Raw genomic sequence first — 17650 nt, 5'->3', positions numbered from 1 at the left:
TTTTTTTTTTTTTTTTTTTTTTTTTTTTTTTTTTTTGTACTGGGGATGGAACTCCAGTCCTTGTGCTTGTGAGGCAGGCACCAGAACCACTGAGCTAAATCCCAGGCCCTATGTGTACTGTTTTGCCTGTCGTTAAACAAGAAATTCTAACCTGCTTGCACATTATTGTACAGTATATGAACTGTGATTAAAAATACCACGCATGTTTAAATTGAACAAAATTGAATATAGTAAAAGACACAGCGTCATTAGCCCCTGCCCCCTTGCTGTGAACACATTTATCCTGTTCTTGCCACTTTTTGAAGTGGTTCTGGAAGACTTTTTCATGAGTGTCTTTAATTGTGCTTTTCTGCTGCCTCGCTGTTCTGCACTGATTCAAAATATGTACCTTTCACCATCATTTTGGTTTTAGGGAAGAGCCAGAAGTTGCTCGTTGTTGGATCCTGTGAGTAAGGTGGATGAGGACACGCTCTAATGTTTTAATTCGATGGAAACTGAGGTACCAGAAGAGCTGTGTGACATGGAGCGTTGCCCTGGTGGACGATAAAACAGTTTGCCCATTTCTCAGGCTATTTTTTGTGTATATTGTTACTTAAATGCTCTAACGGGCCCTTCCAGTGTTCAGAGCTCACTGTAGTATTCTTGAGTACAAATTCGATTTGTACAATTCCATCAGCGTCAAAGAACATCAACCAACATCTCCTTGATGTAGGATCTTGCTGGAGGATGCACTTTTGTTGCATGAGGAGAGCTGGGTAATTCCCATGCAGATCTCTGAACCTGGGCCTTAGTATCAGAGCTATAGATCGTTTCTCATCTGCCGTGATGACATTTCTTAAAACCTCGGAATCTGAAGCGGTTGGTCTCACAACAGTGAAATGTGTTGTTCCTGGTCCGTGATTCGTGGAGCAGTTTAGAGCTCACCCGTCAACCGTGGCTCACCGACGGTACTGCCCAAGAGGAAACTTGGCACACACTGTTACTAGGCTTCAGTGAGATGCTTCTGGTATTGCAGATCCCTGCCTTTCAGTTGGATGACGCTGAGCAGCAGCCCTTACCATACTGTTTGGCGTACGTGTGCGTATATAAACTTTACGGGCACTCCACAGTAATGTCGAATTCTAGTGTCTTATTTATAAATAAAAATAATCAATTTAATTTAAAATAAAATATTAAATAAAGAAATTTGGCTAGAATCTCCCTGTCTTTCTTTTCTCTTCTTTTCTTTTTTCTTGCTTCCCTCCTTCCTGGTTCAAACTAGCAGGATAGGCAAGTGTTATACCATTGTACTATATCCTTAGCCTCTATATTTCATCTTTTAAGAAAGCAAAACAATTTGATAAAGGCTTTCTTTTATTCCTAGTTCAAAAATCTCTCTTTCTCTGTGTCTATCTCTTGGTGCCTTCCTCTCTCTCTTTCTCTCTCTCCCCGCTATTATGTGTGCAAATCAGAGTTTTAAGTTATGCATCCGACTCTAATTCTATGTAGTTAAAAAAAAATCAACAAGCTAAGTTGCCAGAGAGTGTGTTGAATAATTTTTCTATGGCTTTAAAGAAAAGAGCTAAAGTTGATAATTGACTGACTGTTCATTGCCTAAGCTCAAGTGTTAAGTGCTTGTATTTTTATTTTCCTTTGTTTATATAATATAAATTTGAATCGCATACACCAAAATGTGTTCCTGAAGTGGTAAGAGTGGTGAGTGCTAACCATTCTAGCATCTCATCTTTCTATTATTCTCCTCCTATGTAAAAAGCAATGATGAACAAGATTTAAGTGGTAAGCCCAGTTTGTCATCTTACTCAAGAAGAACATCTGTTTCGATAAATTATCTGTGCCTTGTAGTTCTTTCTGTGTCTCCCATTTAAGCCTCCACACAAAGTTGCATTGAGATTTCTCATGTGCAGAAAGCAAGGCAGGAACACTCGCAAGTCAAAATAGCATCAAGATGAAGTGGCCTAGAATCTCACTTCCCCAACAAATAACAAAGTAGGCAAAAATAATGATTAAGCAGAGCTAAGAATTTCACGAATAGAGGCTAATCGGGGAAGGGGGAAAGCGTTACAGTGTAAATTTTAAAAAATATTTCTTTTTTTTTGTCAGTGCATGTTTCTAATACATAATGATAACATTCATTGTGGGGAGTTGGTACCTGTATATAAGACATTCTCAAGATTTCTGTTTTTCAGAAATAAAATCAGGGATTCTGCTGTGGCCACTTTCTCCTCTGTCCACAAGCCATGCTGAGGATAAAGAGGCACAGACACAAGGTGCGAAAAAGTATCATCTTGGAGAGAAGCTGGCTCAGGAGGTGAGAAGACAGTTTAAGAAAATAAGTCTATGACTGTCAAGCAAAGATCAAAACTGACGTCTCAATAAAACCTCCATGACACTGAGCTGATGTGGAACGAACAAGTGACAGTCTCAAGCCATCATATCCTGCCTGGATAGATGGCTGACATTCTGGAGGACAAAACAAAGTGTAGGTCCTTAGCAAGTATTTCTTCAGTTTCGCCTTGATTTCTCCTTCTCGTCTTCATGCTCAGGCTGTAGGAAGTAGACTCTAGTACTAGATGTAGGGGAAGGTGCGGAGAAATCGTGTGAGGTAACTAGGAAAAATGTGCCACTGTCTGTCCCCAGACAATTTCCAAAACCGATTGTTTAGGAAAATGTCTCCAGAGTATAGAAACCTTTGGAATTAGCTTACAAATCTGTTTCACATGAGTAAATAACCAAAGGAAGCATTTTGACATTAGTCCTCCTACTGTGTTAATACGACATTGATATATTTTTCTAACCCCAAAGATATTAACACTCTTTCCCACAGTCACTTTTGACTCTTTGGACATTTTATTCTAATCAAATTGTCATTAACATCCGTTTTAAGCAATGTGACATTCCCACGGTAGCAGAAACAGTGATTTTTTTTTTTCACATGGAGAATATAATGAGAACTCATGTAATGGAACACAAACCAACAATGTGAAAATAATTGTGATTACAGATTTTAAAATCTGTTCAGTTAACTTAAGCCTTGTTTTGTGGAGCAGAGTGTGAGGGGAAGAATATGCTTTTCACAGCGGCTTTTGCTAAGAATAGCAATGAATGCCTAGGAACATTGCAGTTATTCTGAAATGAGCCCCTCCACTTACTCCTCTAATTGCGTTTTCCCAGGATGTTTCCTGAGATGGAAGGAGCTTTTCATATTTAGTCTTCGCTTTCATCAGAGTCTTTACTGCCACAGAATTGTGGCAAAACGAACAACCTTTGCTCAATGGAGCTCGAAGAGGATACACCGAGTGATAACTAGCATCCCTCTCCTGTCCTTTGTCTTTGTTATCCACCATTCATGGCCTAAAACTTTGGCAACTTCCCATGACCACTGATGTAAAATTTTAACATTTCCAAGCACCAAAAGATGAATTGAAAGAAGGGGATTATCATAGATCCTTCTGGCGATGTGCTCTTCTTAGATTAGGTTCTTGATGACTTTCTACCAACAAGAGCCCTCCTCAGGCTCATCAAGGTGTGCAAAGACTTAAGGGCCATTTAAAAGCCACACTATGGTAGTGCATCCAAGGTACACGAGTTCCACAAATGGCAAAGGAAGAAGGCTTAGTGTCTGTAGAGGCTCTGAGATGTTGTCTGACACTCTAAAAATTCTTTGTGGAATTAAAAGTAAGAAATTAGAACCTCAGAGCTGTAAAGACAATGCAAAGATACAAGTACCTGGCTCATCTCTTTATGATCTGTCTTTTGTTTGACATGTAATTTTTCTTAATTACATTCCTTTGTTGATCTGTTTAGCGCATATGTATTAGGAATCTATTGATCTCTCTTAAGGACTGGGTATAGACTGCAGTGCAAAACACACGAGTCTCTGATTCATAGAACTTTAAGTCTTGGTGACAAACCCAAACCAGTTGTGATGCAAATGATGATATTATTCATATTTAATAAGTTTCAATTACTCCTGTTGCATGGACTTTATTACTTTTATAGGAACCCATTTACATATTACCTTAAGTACAGTTTCTTCTAAATCTATTTCTACCTCATGCAGTGTGGGCAATCACTTTTCATATACTTTAGGAAGCATCGTAGCATCAGGCTTATACCACACCCTTAGGTCTTTGGTAGGTTTAACCATATATGTCAGGAGAGAATGCTCTTGCTTATTCAAAATTGTGTTCTATCCCTCTCTATCTTGCACCCTTAGAATCCAGTTCCACTTGAATGCTCCCAGCTCCAGCCAGGAGGTGCTGTATAGATTCTACGGCTCCTTTTGGATAGAGCCCCTTTCTCCTTTATCAGGATATTACAGCATATGCTAGCTGAGTGCCCAGGAGGGAAAGTGTGGGTAGATCCTCGTTGTAACTCATACTCCACTGCGGGGGAACAACCTTTAAGTAAGGAGGAGCTTACACTTTAATAGGAAGGAGATAATGACTTTGGAGGCTCACCAGGTAGGGGAATCTGTGGACTTGAAAATTTTACATATCCCCATTCTATTTGTTGGGATCCATTCTTACACACATAAGACCTGATCTTGGTGCAGCAGGCATAGTGTAGAACTCGGAGTTCCACAGGCTTTGTTAAGTGCTGGACTTAGTGCTCAGCTTTCTTCTCTACTGACTACGGAGGACCAACTTTTTGTATACTACAAAGGGGTCCTCTGGCTTGCAGACCTGACTTGCACTTGCCAAGTTCTATCACTCACCCTTTAATTTTTGGACAAAGTGTCAATTGAGTGTGACACCTAATTGCCATGTTCTTACTGTCATTACCTGCCCTGTATTTCTCAAATGTCAGAAACATCACGCACACCAGTGTACTTTCTCTTTGTAGGGAAACAGTACTGAGGATTGCTTCACCTTCATTTCCTCTGCAGTAACTCTCACAGTGGTAAATGACATTCATTTCCATCCTTCTAGAGCATCAAAAGGGAAATTTATTGACCTCCTTAGGCTTGTTCACTTCTCAAGCACAGTTTTAAAAATTTCAGTCCTGTTGAGTGTGATTGCAAAGATCTGTGATCCTGCACTTTGGGGGCCTGAAACAGGAGGATTCAAAGTTTGAGCTGAGCTTGGGTAACTTAGTGACTTCACAAGACCCTGTCTCAAAGTAAAAATTTAAAAAATGGTGAGGGGCATCTGGAGTTGCATCTCAGGGCAAAAGCTCTGGATTCAATCTCCAGTAAGACCAAAAGCCAAAGCGAAGCACAAGAAAGCAAAGCAAACCACAAAACTAAAAACTTCAATCTAGATAAAAGGAAGAATCCTTGAATTGGGCTTCTGACATCTTTTCCTCACCCCCACCTTGCCTTCCTTTCTGGTTGCTGGCTTTCTTTGTGCCATATCCTCTAACTACTGTTTGCTGTAAGTCATAGTATAAATCCATTGTCAGAGTTTGCCGGACTTGCCTTGGGATTGGTAAACAGCATTTTGGAATTTAAGAATCCATTTTATCTTTAGCAGATCTGGCTCTTGAAGTCAGGTCTCTTTCTATAAAATAAATATAAAAACTTTATCTATTCAGTCAAGCTGATTAGGGACTTTTATGTTCCTCAGATTCTCCATATACCATTGTTTCAAAACATGAGAAGCATAAACAATCACAGTTTAAATGAAATGAACAAGCTTATGCCTAAATTTTTTTGAATTTATTGTTGCAATAATAATAATGCTCCAAATTTATGTATATATGTGTATAAAATTTTGTAGCCATTGTCATTCTCTATTCTAGTGGTAGAAATAGTGCACAGCATGCACAAGGTTTTGTAAATACAGCACACATGGGGCCAGGGATTTAGCTCAGTGGCACCACTCCAGCCTCACAAGCACAAGGTCCTGAGTTCGATCCCCAGTACTGAAAATGCATAAATAAAAAATATACATGGAATAACCTAATTAAAATGCAGAGAAAGACTTATAAATCTATAGCAGAAACAATAATCTTTAACACAAAGCTTTCATTTTCAAGAAGAACAAGTCTCCATGGAAAGAAAAAATAATGCATTCTGATATAACTGAACCAGTGTGACTCGAAGCAAATTTAAACAATGTAGGATATGACACCAAAGAATAAATCATACAACCCCCAGCAAAAGCCATGCAAGCTTGACTAGTTGAAAGGACATGGAAGTGATGTGTCAAGATCATAGATTAAGTTGGTTTCTAAGAACAAAACAAAACAGAACAAAACAAAGCACCTTCTCTAACTGCTCTCTGAGTGGGAGAATTGAAATCTCAAACTGGGAGACATCGATGAATCAGGTAGACATTTTCAGCAATTTTCGAAGTGGCATAGCAGGCCAGTAACCCTGCCTGGAACCAGTGTGTCTTTGGTCGTTTGGCAGTGGCTGAGCCAGGTGACCAAACTGGGCATGAATTGGCCCTGCGGTGTCATAATTGGCTTTAAAGACAGCCGTTATCAATTCTCTCATTCTCAGATCTCTTTGGCCCTAGGAAGCATCTCCCAGCCTTCTTGCAATGTGGTTGATAAAATAAGATTGGAAGTATCTTCATTCTGTTGCCATAAAGTTCTTGGAACTATGAGACTTGAATAAATGAAATTATATAAAGTAAAAGACTGTCGTTCAGCATAATTTGAAATGTAACTGTGTGGGGTGGGCAAGCGTGAGGATGGGTTATTGTTAAAGTTCTAGCTTTTGTTTTGAGTGGTGGGTTTGCAAGTGATGGTTTTTATTATTTAAAAAATTACTAGCTAAGTAGATAGAAGCAAGGTCATGCAAGAACAAATAAGAGTTGTGCCCTGAGCCAAGGTTTGTTTTTAATCCATTTAAAAACATGGAAGTGAAATTTTGAAATCCAAATTTTTTAAAATTTAAAAATGACTCTCAAATTCATGTGGAAGAATAAATGGGTTGGAAAGGCAGCGGGGGGGATGAGGAAAAGGAGGCTAAAGAAATAGGCACAATCAGATTCTGAAAATTCCTAATGTATAATTTTAACAAAACACTTTGTTTTTTGGAAGGAGGAATGAGAACCTAGCATAAGCCCATCCTGTCATAGATTTGTGAGTGGCATCCTTTCCTATTATTGTGCTGGGATAAAGGAAAGGTGTTCATTGTTCACCCTTCTGCGTTAAGGAAAGGTGAGTATGGTGCTCACGCTACTGCTGTTTTGTCTGACTCCTCCGGTGGATAAGGACAAACGTGTCTTTTCAAGCTGTGTCATCATCATCTTCTGCTACAGAGACCATAGCCTGTTTTGACCCAGCATCTTTCTTTTTTTTTTTTTTTGGCCTTGATCATGTTGGGCATTGTCAAAGAAGTAGAACTGTGTAAATTCTGGGAAATTTTCATAAAACACAGCTGGTGTGTGTCCTTTGGCCTTTCTGTCACTTCCTTCTTCCTGTGGCTTAAAATAAAGATGTAAGGCATTTGGAAGCATGGTGGGTGGGAAACCCTTGGGCCTCTGCGGGGACCTGGGCCACCAGGGAGCCACTGTCTCAGGCGTGGGCTCCATTTTTCCGATAAACTTGGCAATTAAGCTTCTGTGCTAGGGTGAATAAATGTAGGGGGACCCAATCCAGACTGACACGTGTTCCTTCTTTTGGTTGTGTCAAGTGATTTCAAAAATCAGAAGTTATAAGGAACTGGCAGAAGAATTTTAAGCAGAACCCTAAAAGTAGTCATGGGGAAGATTCTTTCTCCTGTGCTATGGACAAGTTGAATTCGCCAAGACACACATCCATGACGTTCTGTGAAAGGATGCTTGAAAAACTACCTCTTCCAAACGCTATTCTTCCATGCCTAGAAGTTTAGAATCCCTTATGCTTGTACTACACAGGGAAAACTTTGAGTTTAAAAATATATACGATGGAACATTAATAAAACAAAGTCTTTGGGGATGAATTAGTATAATAGTTAAACCCGCAACCTTTCAAGTGCTTTTGATGAGATGTGAACTGATCAGGTTTGATCACAGTGAGGCACAGAGGAGTATGCCAGTTCCTAAACATCTGCACCTCCACTGTGAAATTTTGTGATACTTAAAGCACGAGATAATATTATCTAGTTCTTCTTTATAGATTACTGTCCTGAAAGGTAGATACCCTCTTGATGCTTCAATTCTGTCTTTTGCATACTCCCGTGAATAGACTGATAATACAATTTCCTAACTGGAAACCAACTGCCCGTGCAAATGAATGGCTTCTGCCTATTCTGTGTCTCGCACATATCGAAGGAATCCGCACATATTGCGGAGAAAGTTAAGAATGAGCTGTTTACTTCTGGGATTGAGAGAGGCAGCAAGAGTCTCCTTAAGCCTCATTTAAACTTGCAATGAGTGATAAGACCAGACGTGTTTTGTTCCTTCAAAGGTGGGTGAGACGAAACTGCTTCATCCCCTTTTTCAATTTCCAGCCCCGTCACACACACGTTTATATGGTGGATCAAAACATTTTAACATAAATCTATTCTCACCTTTTACTCTTGCTCACCTTCAGGGTGCCAGCTTCCGAAATTTTCTCTTCTTCATCCTCTGAGGATAGTTCTGCCTTTGGTACATGGATTCCTTAAATTTGTGCAATCAAGAAGGAAGAGATAGGAGCGGAACCAATGCTATGAAACACTATGGAATAGGTGAAAAGAGGTGGAAAATAAGAGAAAGGCTGTATGTAAACATCACATTGTGAAATAAGTGCAAAGAAAATTATTTTGAAATTACTTTTTTGGTAGCTGGGTTGCATATTTTTGAATTATTATTTTTATAGTCTAATAAAATATTACATCAAAGCCTTGCAAGTCTTTAACAGGGTCTTCTAAATTAGACCCATATTTTTCTCAATGATTGACAACCCATGAACAAGCACAAGTTTAATTTTTCTCCTACTTCAACGGTCTAGCATGGTCTTCGAGGGTATAGTTGAAAATTAGGGAGGTATCTATATTTTCCCATGAGCGAAGGTGATTTCGTGAAACTTCACTTTCTGTAAATTGTGTTAGGAAATCAGTAAAATGCTTTTAATATATATATAGGCATAAAGCTGCAACCCCAGTACTCTGGCAGGCTGATTCAGGAAGACTGAAAGTTGGAGCCCAGCCTGGGAAAGTTGGAGACTATGAAATACTGTCTTAAAATAAAAAAGAAAGAGGGCTGGGGATGTAGGTCAGTGCGAAGGTTCTGGGTTCAATCCCCAGTACCACAGAAAGCATACAGTGTCTGATAATGTATTGAACATACGACCTCTCATGCCAAGAGGTTGGGCATGACCCTTCTTATCACTGTTACTCCAAGGGCAGAGTCCTGCTCCCCATTGGAAGTGAGGGCTGTGGGGAGGATCCCCACTGAGTCTGTGATCAGAATACAGTGCAGTCAACTCAAGGGTGGTGCTGCTGATTTAGGGGACCCTGGGAGACAAGACAAGAAGCAGGTGGTTAACTGAGAGGAGAGCTCAGGGGGACACTCATTGGGAGGTCTCATCAGTACTGTAAGCTTTGCTAGCAGCTATCACCCACACTAAAAGATTGTTCTATCTTTGACATGCTGAAGAATTCCTCAGAAATACATGGGCATATCTTCTTAACTTCAGCATTGCTGCTAAGTTGGAAACTGCTAAGTTGGTTCTTTCTATGTGCAGTTGAATGACATACCTCCTCCTTTGGAAAAATGAAATAGTTACTTCCTTTTTTATAGCTAGTCAATGTTTCTTGGTGAGAAAATGTTTCTAAAGCCACTATAAAAGCATTTATATATACAGTGCAGTACTACTCTGCCACGAAGAAGAATAAACTTGAATAAGTTGTAGGAAAATGGATGTACCTCGAGACCATAATGTTAAATGAAACAAATCAGACAAAACAGCTTAAATATTGTGTAATTTCTCTTATGTGATAAACTCAAAATATAAATAAAGAGGGAAATAAAAGATAGTAACAAGTAGGGAGAGAGATCTTTTTCAAATGGGAAGGGGATTAAGAGATGGAAAGGTAAGGGAGGAGATGGAAAGAAGATGAAAAAAGAATTGACACTTGTTAGGTACATGTACCGAGTCCTCACAAAGAATGTAATCACTATGTGCGGCAAAGATGTACTAATAAGAAATAAAAACCAAAAAAAGTTGCTCAAAAAATCACATTTTAAATTTAAAAATTTTAAATAGGAAGAGTCTTAATAATTTCTTTTTTCATTCTGTATGTTCTCTTAGCAGTTTGGTTTGAAGAGTGCTTATTAAGAGACAGTGCCATGCTTGCCGTTGGATAGACGCCTATGTGCAGAAATAATTTTAGTATGGAAATATTATCATTATTTCGCATTTTCTTTTTCTATTAGGTAAATTTTAAGTTTCATGAATATCCAGTGTCTTAACTCAGCACTAGAGGGAGCAACATTGTAGAACAAAGCATATGAATTTGTGAGCTTTGTAACAGTTACAGAAATGTTGAAAATTACAGCATTTCAGAAAGAAAGTCTATGTGGTGTGTAAGCTTGAGTGCTTTATCTTGCTTGGCTTGGAAACCGATGGTGCACACTTCTGGGTGTGTCTGGATGGGTCATGGGGACATGGCCTTGGGTATTATATCTGGTCCCTCTCACTTTCATCTAGGATGCTGCTCCCCTTTTCTTCTCCATCCACCATGAACTAACCATCTTTGCTGTGCTACACCATTCTGCCATGATGTTTCTGCTCTGGAGCAGCTGACCATGGACTGAATCCCCAGAAACTGTGAGCTGAATTAAACCTCTTCTCCTTTAAGTGTGGGTATTGGGTACTGTGTCCTAGCCATGAGAAAGCTAACTACTTTGGGCTGAAAGGCAATGGGATGGCTAACAGCCAGTGGTGGGTGTGATTTCTTTGATCATTCAGTGTTGCACCTCCTAAGTCAGGTGGGATAGCGGGAGTTGGGGACGCTGCTTTGGTTAGCTAAAGTCTGAGGAAATTTTTTCCAAGATTAAGGCTTAAAGCAGTATCCAGGAAGCTAGGGCATAGTCACTCTCAAGTCTTTTCTGCCAAGTGTTGCTAATGATCTAGAATAAGGAAGAATAAGTTGATAGAACAGTTTTTGGCGTTAAATAATACAACTTGGACCTGCTATAAAGAAGCAGATCCCTGAAAACAGTATACTCTTGGAATGAATGATAATTATAAAGAAGGTTTATTGTGTTATTTCCTGGTGAGAACATTTTTCTTTGACAATTTCAAGAAAGTCTGAATGAAACTTTGAGTGAAATTAATTTGGATGAAAGACAAAAAGTTACAACACTGAGAAGAGATAATAATTGAGATGTACTACCTGTCCTTAAGCTTTGAGTATATTGTCCTTTATGTTTTGCTCTGTCTCTAATAAGGTAGATGGTTCCATATTTCCAATCAAGAAATAGGCTCAGCGTGAACCAAGCACTATACCAAGAATCAACTGCTTCACCGTCACACTGTAAAATGGTTATGTGTTCATAAGATCACATTTGATGCAAACCATGGTTGGTATGGTTTGGATTTGATTTGAGTGTGGCCCCCGAAGGTATGTCTATGAGAAGCTTGGTTCCCTGTGTGGCACTGTTGAGATAGTATAAACTTTGAGAAGTTGGGCTGAGTGGAAGGTAGTGAGGCCGTGGGGGGGCACTGCTTTTTCTACTTTTCATTTTATTGATACATTCAGATTTACATGATGGTCACATTCGTCATCGCGAATTTGTACCTTTACACGGTGTACCTGCATTCCGTTTTTCCCATGTCACCTCTCCTCCCTTCATCTTCCCCTTTCTTATTTGCAAAACTCCTGTTTCCATTATTTCCTTCCTTTCTCATGTTTTTCTTTTTCCTCCCTTCCTTTCCCCCCTTCCTTCTTTAGCTCCCCTTCCTATTGACAATTTTTTTCTTATTTCATATCGTCTACTATGCCTTTTGGTCCCAATTTACATTTTCAATTTTTTAAACTAGAGAGAAATTGTGACATTTTCACGTGTGTGTCTGATTTATTTCACTTGAGTGTACCTCCAGTGTGTATCCATTTAGCTATAAATGTATCAAGTTTATCTTTCTTTGTGGCTGAGAAGTACTCCATTGTATAGAAAAACTACATCTTCTTTATCCATTAATTGGTTGATGGGCATTTGTGTTGTTTCCAAGATTTAGCAATTACAAACTGTGTCGCTATAAACATGGGTGTGCATACATTGTTATAGTATAATGATTGTAGTTCTTTTGGGAAGATACCTGGAAGAGGAATAGCTGGGTCAAATGGGACCTCTAATCATAGTTTTTTGAGGAATCTCCACACTGATTTCCACAATGATTGCACCAGTCTGCACTCCCACCAGCAGTGTAGAAGGGTTCCTTTTTACCACATCCCTGCCTGAATTTGTTGTCATCTATGACAAACCAACAGCCAGTGTCACACTAAGCGGACAAAAACTGAAAGCTTTCATCTAAAATCAGGAACAACAAAAGGATGTCCACTGTCATCACTTTTATTCAATATAGTTCTGGAAATGTTAGCCAGAGCAATTAGACAAGAGAAAGAAATAAAAGGAATAAGGGCAAGAAAGGAAGAAATTAAACTATCATTATTTGCAGATGACGTAATACTCTACAAAGAAGACCTCAAAAACTCAACCACAAGACTTATAGATTTAATAACTGATTTTAGTAGTGTAGCTGGATACAGAGTCAACACTGAAAAGTCAATAGCCTTCCTCTTCATAAACAACAAACTCACTGAGAGAGAAATTAGGGAAACAACACCTTTTACAATAACATAAAAAAAGAGAAAGAAATACATAGTAATCACTCAAAGGAAGGGAGTAAAAAGACCTCACTTCAGTTCTCTGAAAAAGGAGAACAGAAAGAATATTAGAAAATGGAAAGATATCCTTTGCTCTTGGGTTAAGAATCAATATAGTGGAAATGGCCATACTTCCAAAATTGTTGTAGTGATTTAATGCAATCTTGATCAAAATCCCAGGGGCACTGATTTTTAGAAGGTATTAATGTAGCTCTCTTGGCTCCCAGCTAGTTGCTGCAAGAATGGATTGTTATGTGAAAAGCAGTCCTGGTCCCTGAAGCCACCTGGATTCCTGTATCACCATGTAATCTGTTCCACACTTACTTTATATTAGCTTTTTTGTTTGGGGGAAAAATAACCCAACATTCACAATTTATTTTTTTCTTTTTATTGAGTTTATTGGTACATTTTAGGTGTACAGTACAGTTACATTCATTATTGGGATCTTGTACCTTTACATGACAGATCTTGGTTCTCATTTTTTCCCCTTGTCCCTGCCCTCCCTTCACCCCTCCTCTCCTTCCCATTTACAAACACTTTATTTCCATTTTTTAATTTTCTAATTTTTTTTTGCCTTATTCCCTTTCCCCTACCCTTCCCACTTGCCCTACATGTTTAGCCCTTTTCTTCCAATTTCACATTGTTAATTATTCCACTAGGATCTTGTGTACTATTATAGTTTTTCACACCAGAGAAACTATTTGGTATTTACACATGTGTGCTTCTTTATTTCACTTAGGAGTATATCCTCAAAATGTATCCATTTTCCTGTGAATGACTAATTTCTCATTCTTTATGGCTGAGTAGTATTCCATTTTATAGAAAAACAACATCTTCTTTATCCATCTCCAACTGATGGGCCAATGGGCTGTTTCCAAGTTTTAGCTATTACAAACTGTGCCTCTATAAACATGGGTGCACATATATCACTGTGGTATGATTCTTTTAATTCTTTTGGAAAGATACCCAGCAGAGGGATGGCTGGGTCAAATGGAACCTCTAATCCTAGTTCTTTGAGGTATGTCCATATTGATTTCCATAGTGGTTGCACCAGTCTGCACTCCCACCAACAATGGAGAAGGGCTCCTTTCTCCCCACAACCCCACCAGCATTTATTATTGGTTGATTTCTTGATATATATATAGCTTGTTATTGGTTCCATTCTTTGTGGGGTGAGGTGGAATCTCAGTGTTGTTTTCATCTGCATCTCTCGAATGACCAGTGATGTGGAACATTTTTTCATATATTTACTTGCTGCTTTTACTTTTTTGTCTAAGAAATGTCTGTTCATTTCAGATGCCCATTTTTGAATTGGGTCTTTATATTTGGGGGGCTGATTGTTTTGAGTTCTTTATATATTCTAGATAATAGTCCTTTGTCTGAGGAGAGAGGTCTATGTAACTCATAGTTCCAGTGGATTCCGGCTATGGTCTGCTGGCTCCAAGGTAGGAACATCAAAGTGAAGGGCATGGAGGAGTAAAGCTGCTTAGTTCCTGGCGGAAGCACAGCAGGAGAACAGTGCCAGAGAGGAAGGGACCAGGTCCCGTATCTAGTACCCTATGTCAATGTTTCTGTGACCTGCCCAGAAGTGTACTGTACCAGTCCCTCAGGCAACTCATAAGCCAATCAAGTTGACCATTAAGCTTAACCAGCATTGTGATCCCATCCATCATGAGGCCCTCGGTAAAAGCCAAGAAGATGAAGCCACTTGATTCTGGACTTTTTTTAGATTCCAAAGCTGTGACCTATGTAAACCTTTTTTCTTTATACACTACCCATCCTCAGCTATTTTGTTATAGCAAGAGAAAACAAACAAATATGAGAGTTAATTTAAAATTTAATATAAACACTCAAAAGGGTATATTATCTATAAAAATATCATTTTGACTTTTTACATATGGTAGAAAAACATATAGTCCTTCAAAAGTAAATGATACATCTTCTTATAAATGAGTACATACATAAAATGTTAGGTTGTATTATTTCTAGCTTTCTGGTGGTTTTCATATAATTTTTTTGAGCTGAGTTAACAAAGAGAAGTACTTATGTTGGGAAATCATTAAAACCCTATAAAGTTCTTGTACCTGTTTAGGTGGGGTTGATGTCACTTTTTTGGGGTTGTTTCATAGAATTAATGTGTTGACATAGTTGGGAGAATGTGATGTTTCCTTTTCAACTGTCTCTACTGCCTGGTGCATAGGACTGGCTAGACCCAGCTGAGACCAAAAGGCACTGTGAGTTCTCCTTTTAGGAATGAAGAATATGTCTTGTTCCCCACACTATAGTATGGCACATTCTGCCACTGGGTTTATAGAGTGGTGGGTTTACACAAAACCCTGAAGGGAAAGAAAGGTGCTTATCTAATTAAAAGTACAAATCCTGAAGCACACAACTGCCCCTCACTCCCATACTGGAGGAGGTGCTAGATTTATATATTCTGCAACCTGAGGGTTCCAAAAATTGAAGAATGCCATTGATTTTTTTCTTTTTTTTATTGAGTTTATTGGTACATTTAAGGTATACAGTACAATTACGTTCATTATTGGGATCTTGTACCTCTATATGACAGGTCTTGGTTCTCATTTTTTCCCCTTGTCCCTGCCCTCCCTCCACCCCCTGCTCCCCTCCCCATTTACAAACACTTTATTTCCATTTTTGCATTTTGTCATATTTTTTTCTTTTCCCTTATTACCTTTTCCTTACACCTTTAGCCCTTTTCTTCCTATTTCACATGGTCAATTATCTCATTAGGATCTTATTACTATTATAGTTTTTCACACCAGAGAAACTATTTGGTATTTACACATGTGTGACTTATTTATTTCACTTAGGAGTATAGCCTCAATATGTATCCATTTTCCTGTGAATGAATCTAATTTCTCATTCTTTACGGCTGAGTAGTATTCCATTTTGTAGAAAAACCACATCTTCTTTATCCAGTTTCCAACTGATGGGCCAATGGGCTGTTTCCAAGTTTTAGCTATTACAAACTGTGCCTCTATAAACATGGGTGCACATATATCACTGTGATATGATTCTTTTAATTCTTTTGGAAAGATACCCAGCAGAGGGATGGCTGGATCAAATGGAACCTCTAGTCTCAGCTCTTTGAGGTATCTCCATATTGATTTCCATAGTGGTTGCACCAGTCTGCCCTCCCACCAACAATGGAGAAGGGTTCCTTTCTCCCCACAACCCCGCCAACATTTGTTATTGGTTGATTTCTTGATAGCAGCCATTCTTTGTGGGGTGAGATGGAATTTCAGTGTTGTTTTCATCTGCATCTCTCGAATGACCAGTGATGTGAAACAATTTTTCATATATTTACTTGCTGCCTTTACTTCTTTGTCTGAGAAATGTCTGTTCATTTCAGATGCCCATTTGTGAATTGGGTCTTAATATTTGAGGGGGCTGATTGTTTTGAGTTCTTTATATATTCTCGATAGTAGTCCTTTGTCTGAGGAATAGCTGGTAAAAACTTTTTCCCACATTGTAGGTTGTGTCTTAGTTCTATTGATGGTTTCTTTTGCAGTGCAGAAGCTTTTTAATAAGATGAGATCCCACTTGTTGATTCTTTGTGCTAGTTCCCGTGCTCCTGGCTAGGAAGAATCAACATAGTGAAAATGGCCATACTACCAAAACTGCTATACAAATTCAATGCAATGCCAATTGAAATTCCAACACTATATTTCACAGAGCTAGAAAAAAGAATCAAAAAATTCATCTGGAACCAGAAGATACCTAGAATATCAAAAGCCATCCTAGGCAACAGAGACATGGCAGCAGGTATACCAATTCCCAATTTGAAACTATACTACAAAGCCACTGTGATAAAAACAGCATGGTACTGGGAAAGAAACAGATCTGAGGATCAGTGGAACAGATTGGAAGACACAAAAACAAATCCAGATGTACTCAGCTATGTCATCTTTGACAAAGGAGTTGACCATCCTCAGTGGAGGAAAGATAGTCTCTTTTTTTTTTTTTTTTTTTGGTACTGGGGATTGAACTCAGGTCCTTGCACTTGCAAGGCAGGCCACTGAACCGCTGAACTAAATCCCCGGCCCTGATAGTCTCTTTAATAAATGGTGTTGGAAAAACTGGATTTCAACCTGCCAAAGATTAAAACTGGACCCTTATCTTTCACCATGCACTAAATTAAAATCCAAGTGGATTAAGGATCTAAACATTAAAACAGAAGCACTAAACTTGCTGGAAGATAAGTTAGGCAGAACTCTTGAAGACAGTGGCATAGGAAAAGACTTTATGAGCTGTTGATTTTTTATCTGGAGATTTCTGAAGGTGAGTATCCTACTGATGAAGGGAACCAATGAAGCAAAGTGGTAGCAAGATACAGTGTTCAAAGAGAAGACATCAATGTGCCAGTGAAGGTGAGGAATGGCAGCTCCGGGGCATGAAGCTAATCCTTAAGATTCCACTCGAGAGAGCACTGAGTTGAGCAAAAGGACGGGAGATTCTCAGATTGCCACTCAGAATATACACACAGAAGAGTGTATGTGCACCGATTGTGAGGGTCAAAGGGAGATGAGCACTGGCTGAGAAATCTCAAATGCCACCCACGTGGAGACCCCTGATATCAGTGGGGATAACTGTCAGCAGACTGAATCTGGTTGAGAAAAGGGATCTCTTCTCCCTTTGAAAACACATGACCTTGGCTTTGACCAGGGCATCCAGTTCTTGGGGCCAGCCCAGCATGGTATTAGTAGCAGAATCCTGTAGGAGAAACAGGATTGGAAGTAGGAAGAGGAAATCAGTGAGTTGGAGAAGGCCACCGTGGGAAGATGTCTCAGAGCTAGACACTATTTGCTTCTCTGTGATTAGGTGACCAGGCTCGGTGGGCGGGACTGAATTCATTGGGAAGGACTGATGCATCATGGGTAG

General features: G+C 39.1%; 1 long non-coding RNA gene across 1 annotated transcript in view; it reads left to right on the top strand.

The window, feature by feature from the left end:
* LOC117286924 overlaps positions 1-10678 on the top strand; it is a 33490-nt gene extending 22812 nt beyond the window's left edge. Inside the window, exon 3 of the long non-coding RNA XR_004518072.1 lies at positions 10570-10678. This is a non-coding gene — a long non-coding RNA (uncharacterized LOC117286924). The remainder of the gene's footprint in view (positions 1-10569) is intronic.
* The last annotated feature ends 6972 nt before the right edge of the window (positions 10679-17650 follow it).

Source organism: Fukomys damarensis, unplaced genomic scaffold, assembly GCF_012274545.1.
Source record: "Fukomys damarensis isolate Sample0158 unplaced genomic scaffold, DMR_v1.0_HiC HiC_scaffold_19, whole genome shotgun sequence".
Classification (NCBI taxonomy): Eukaryota; Metazoa; Chordata; class Mammalia; order Rodentia; family Bathyergidae; genus Fukomys; species Fukomys damarensis.
This window is presented reverse-complemented; position numbering and strand designations above follow the sequence as displayed.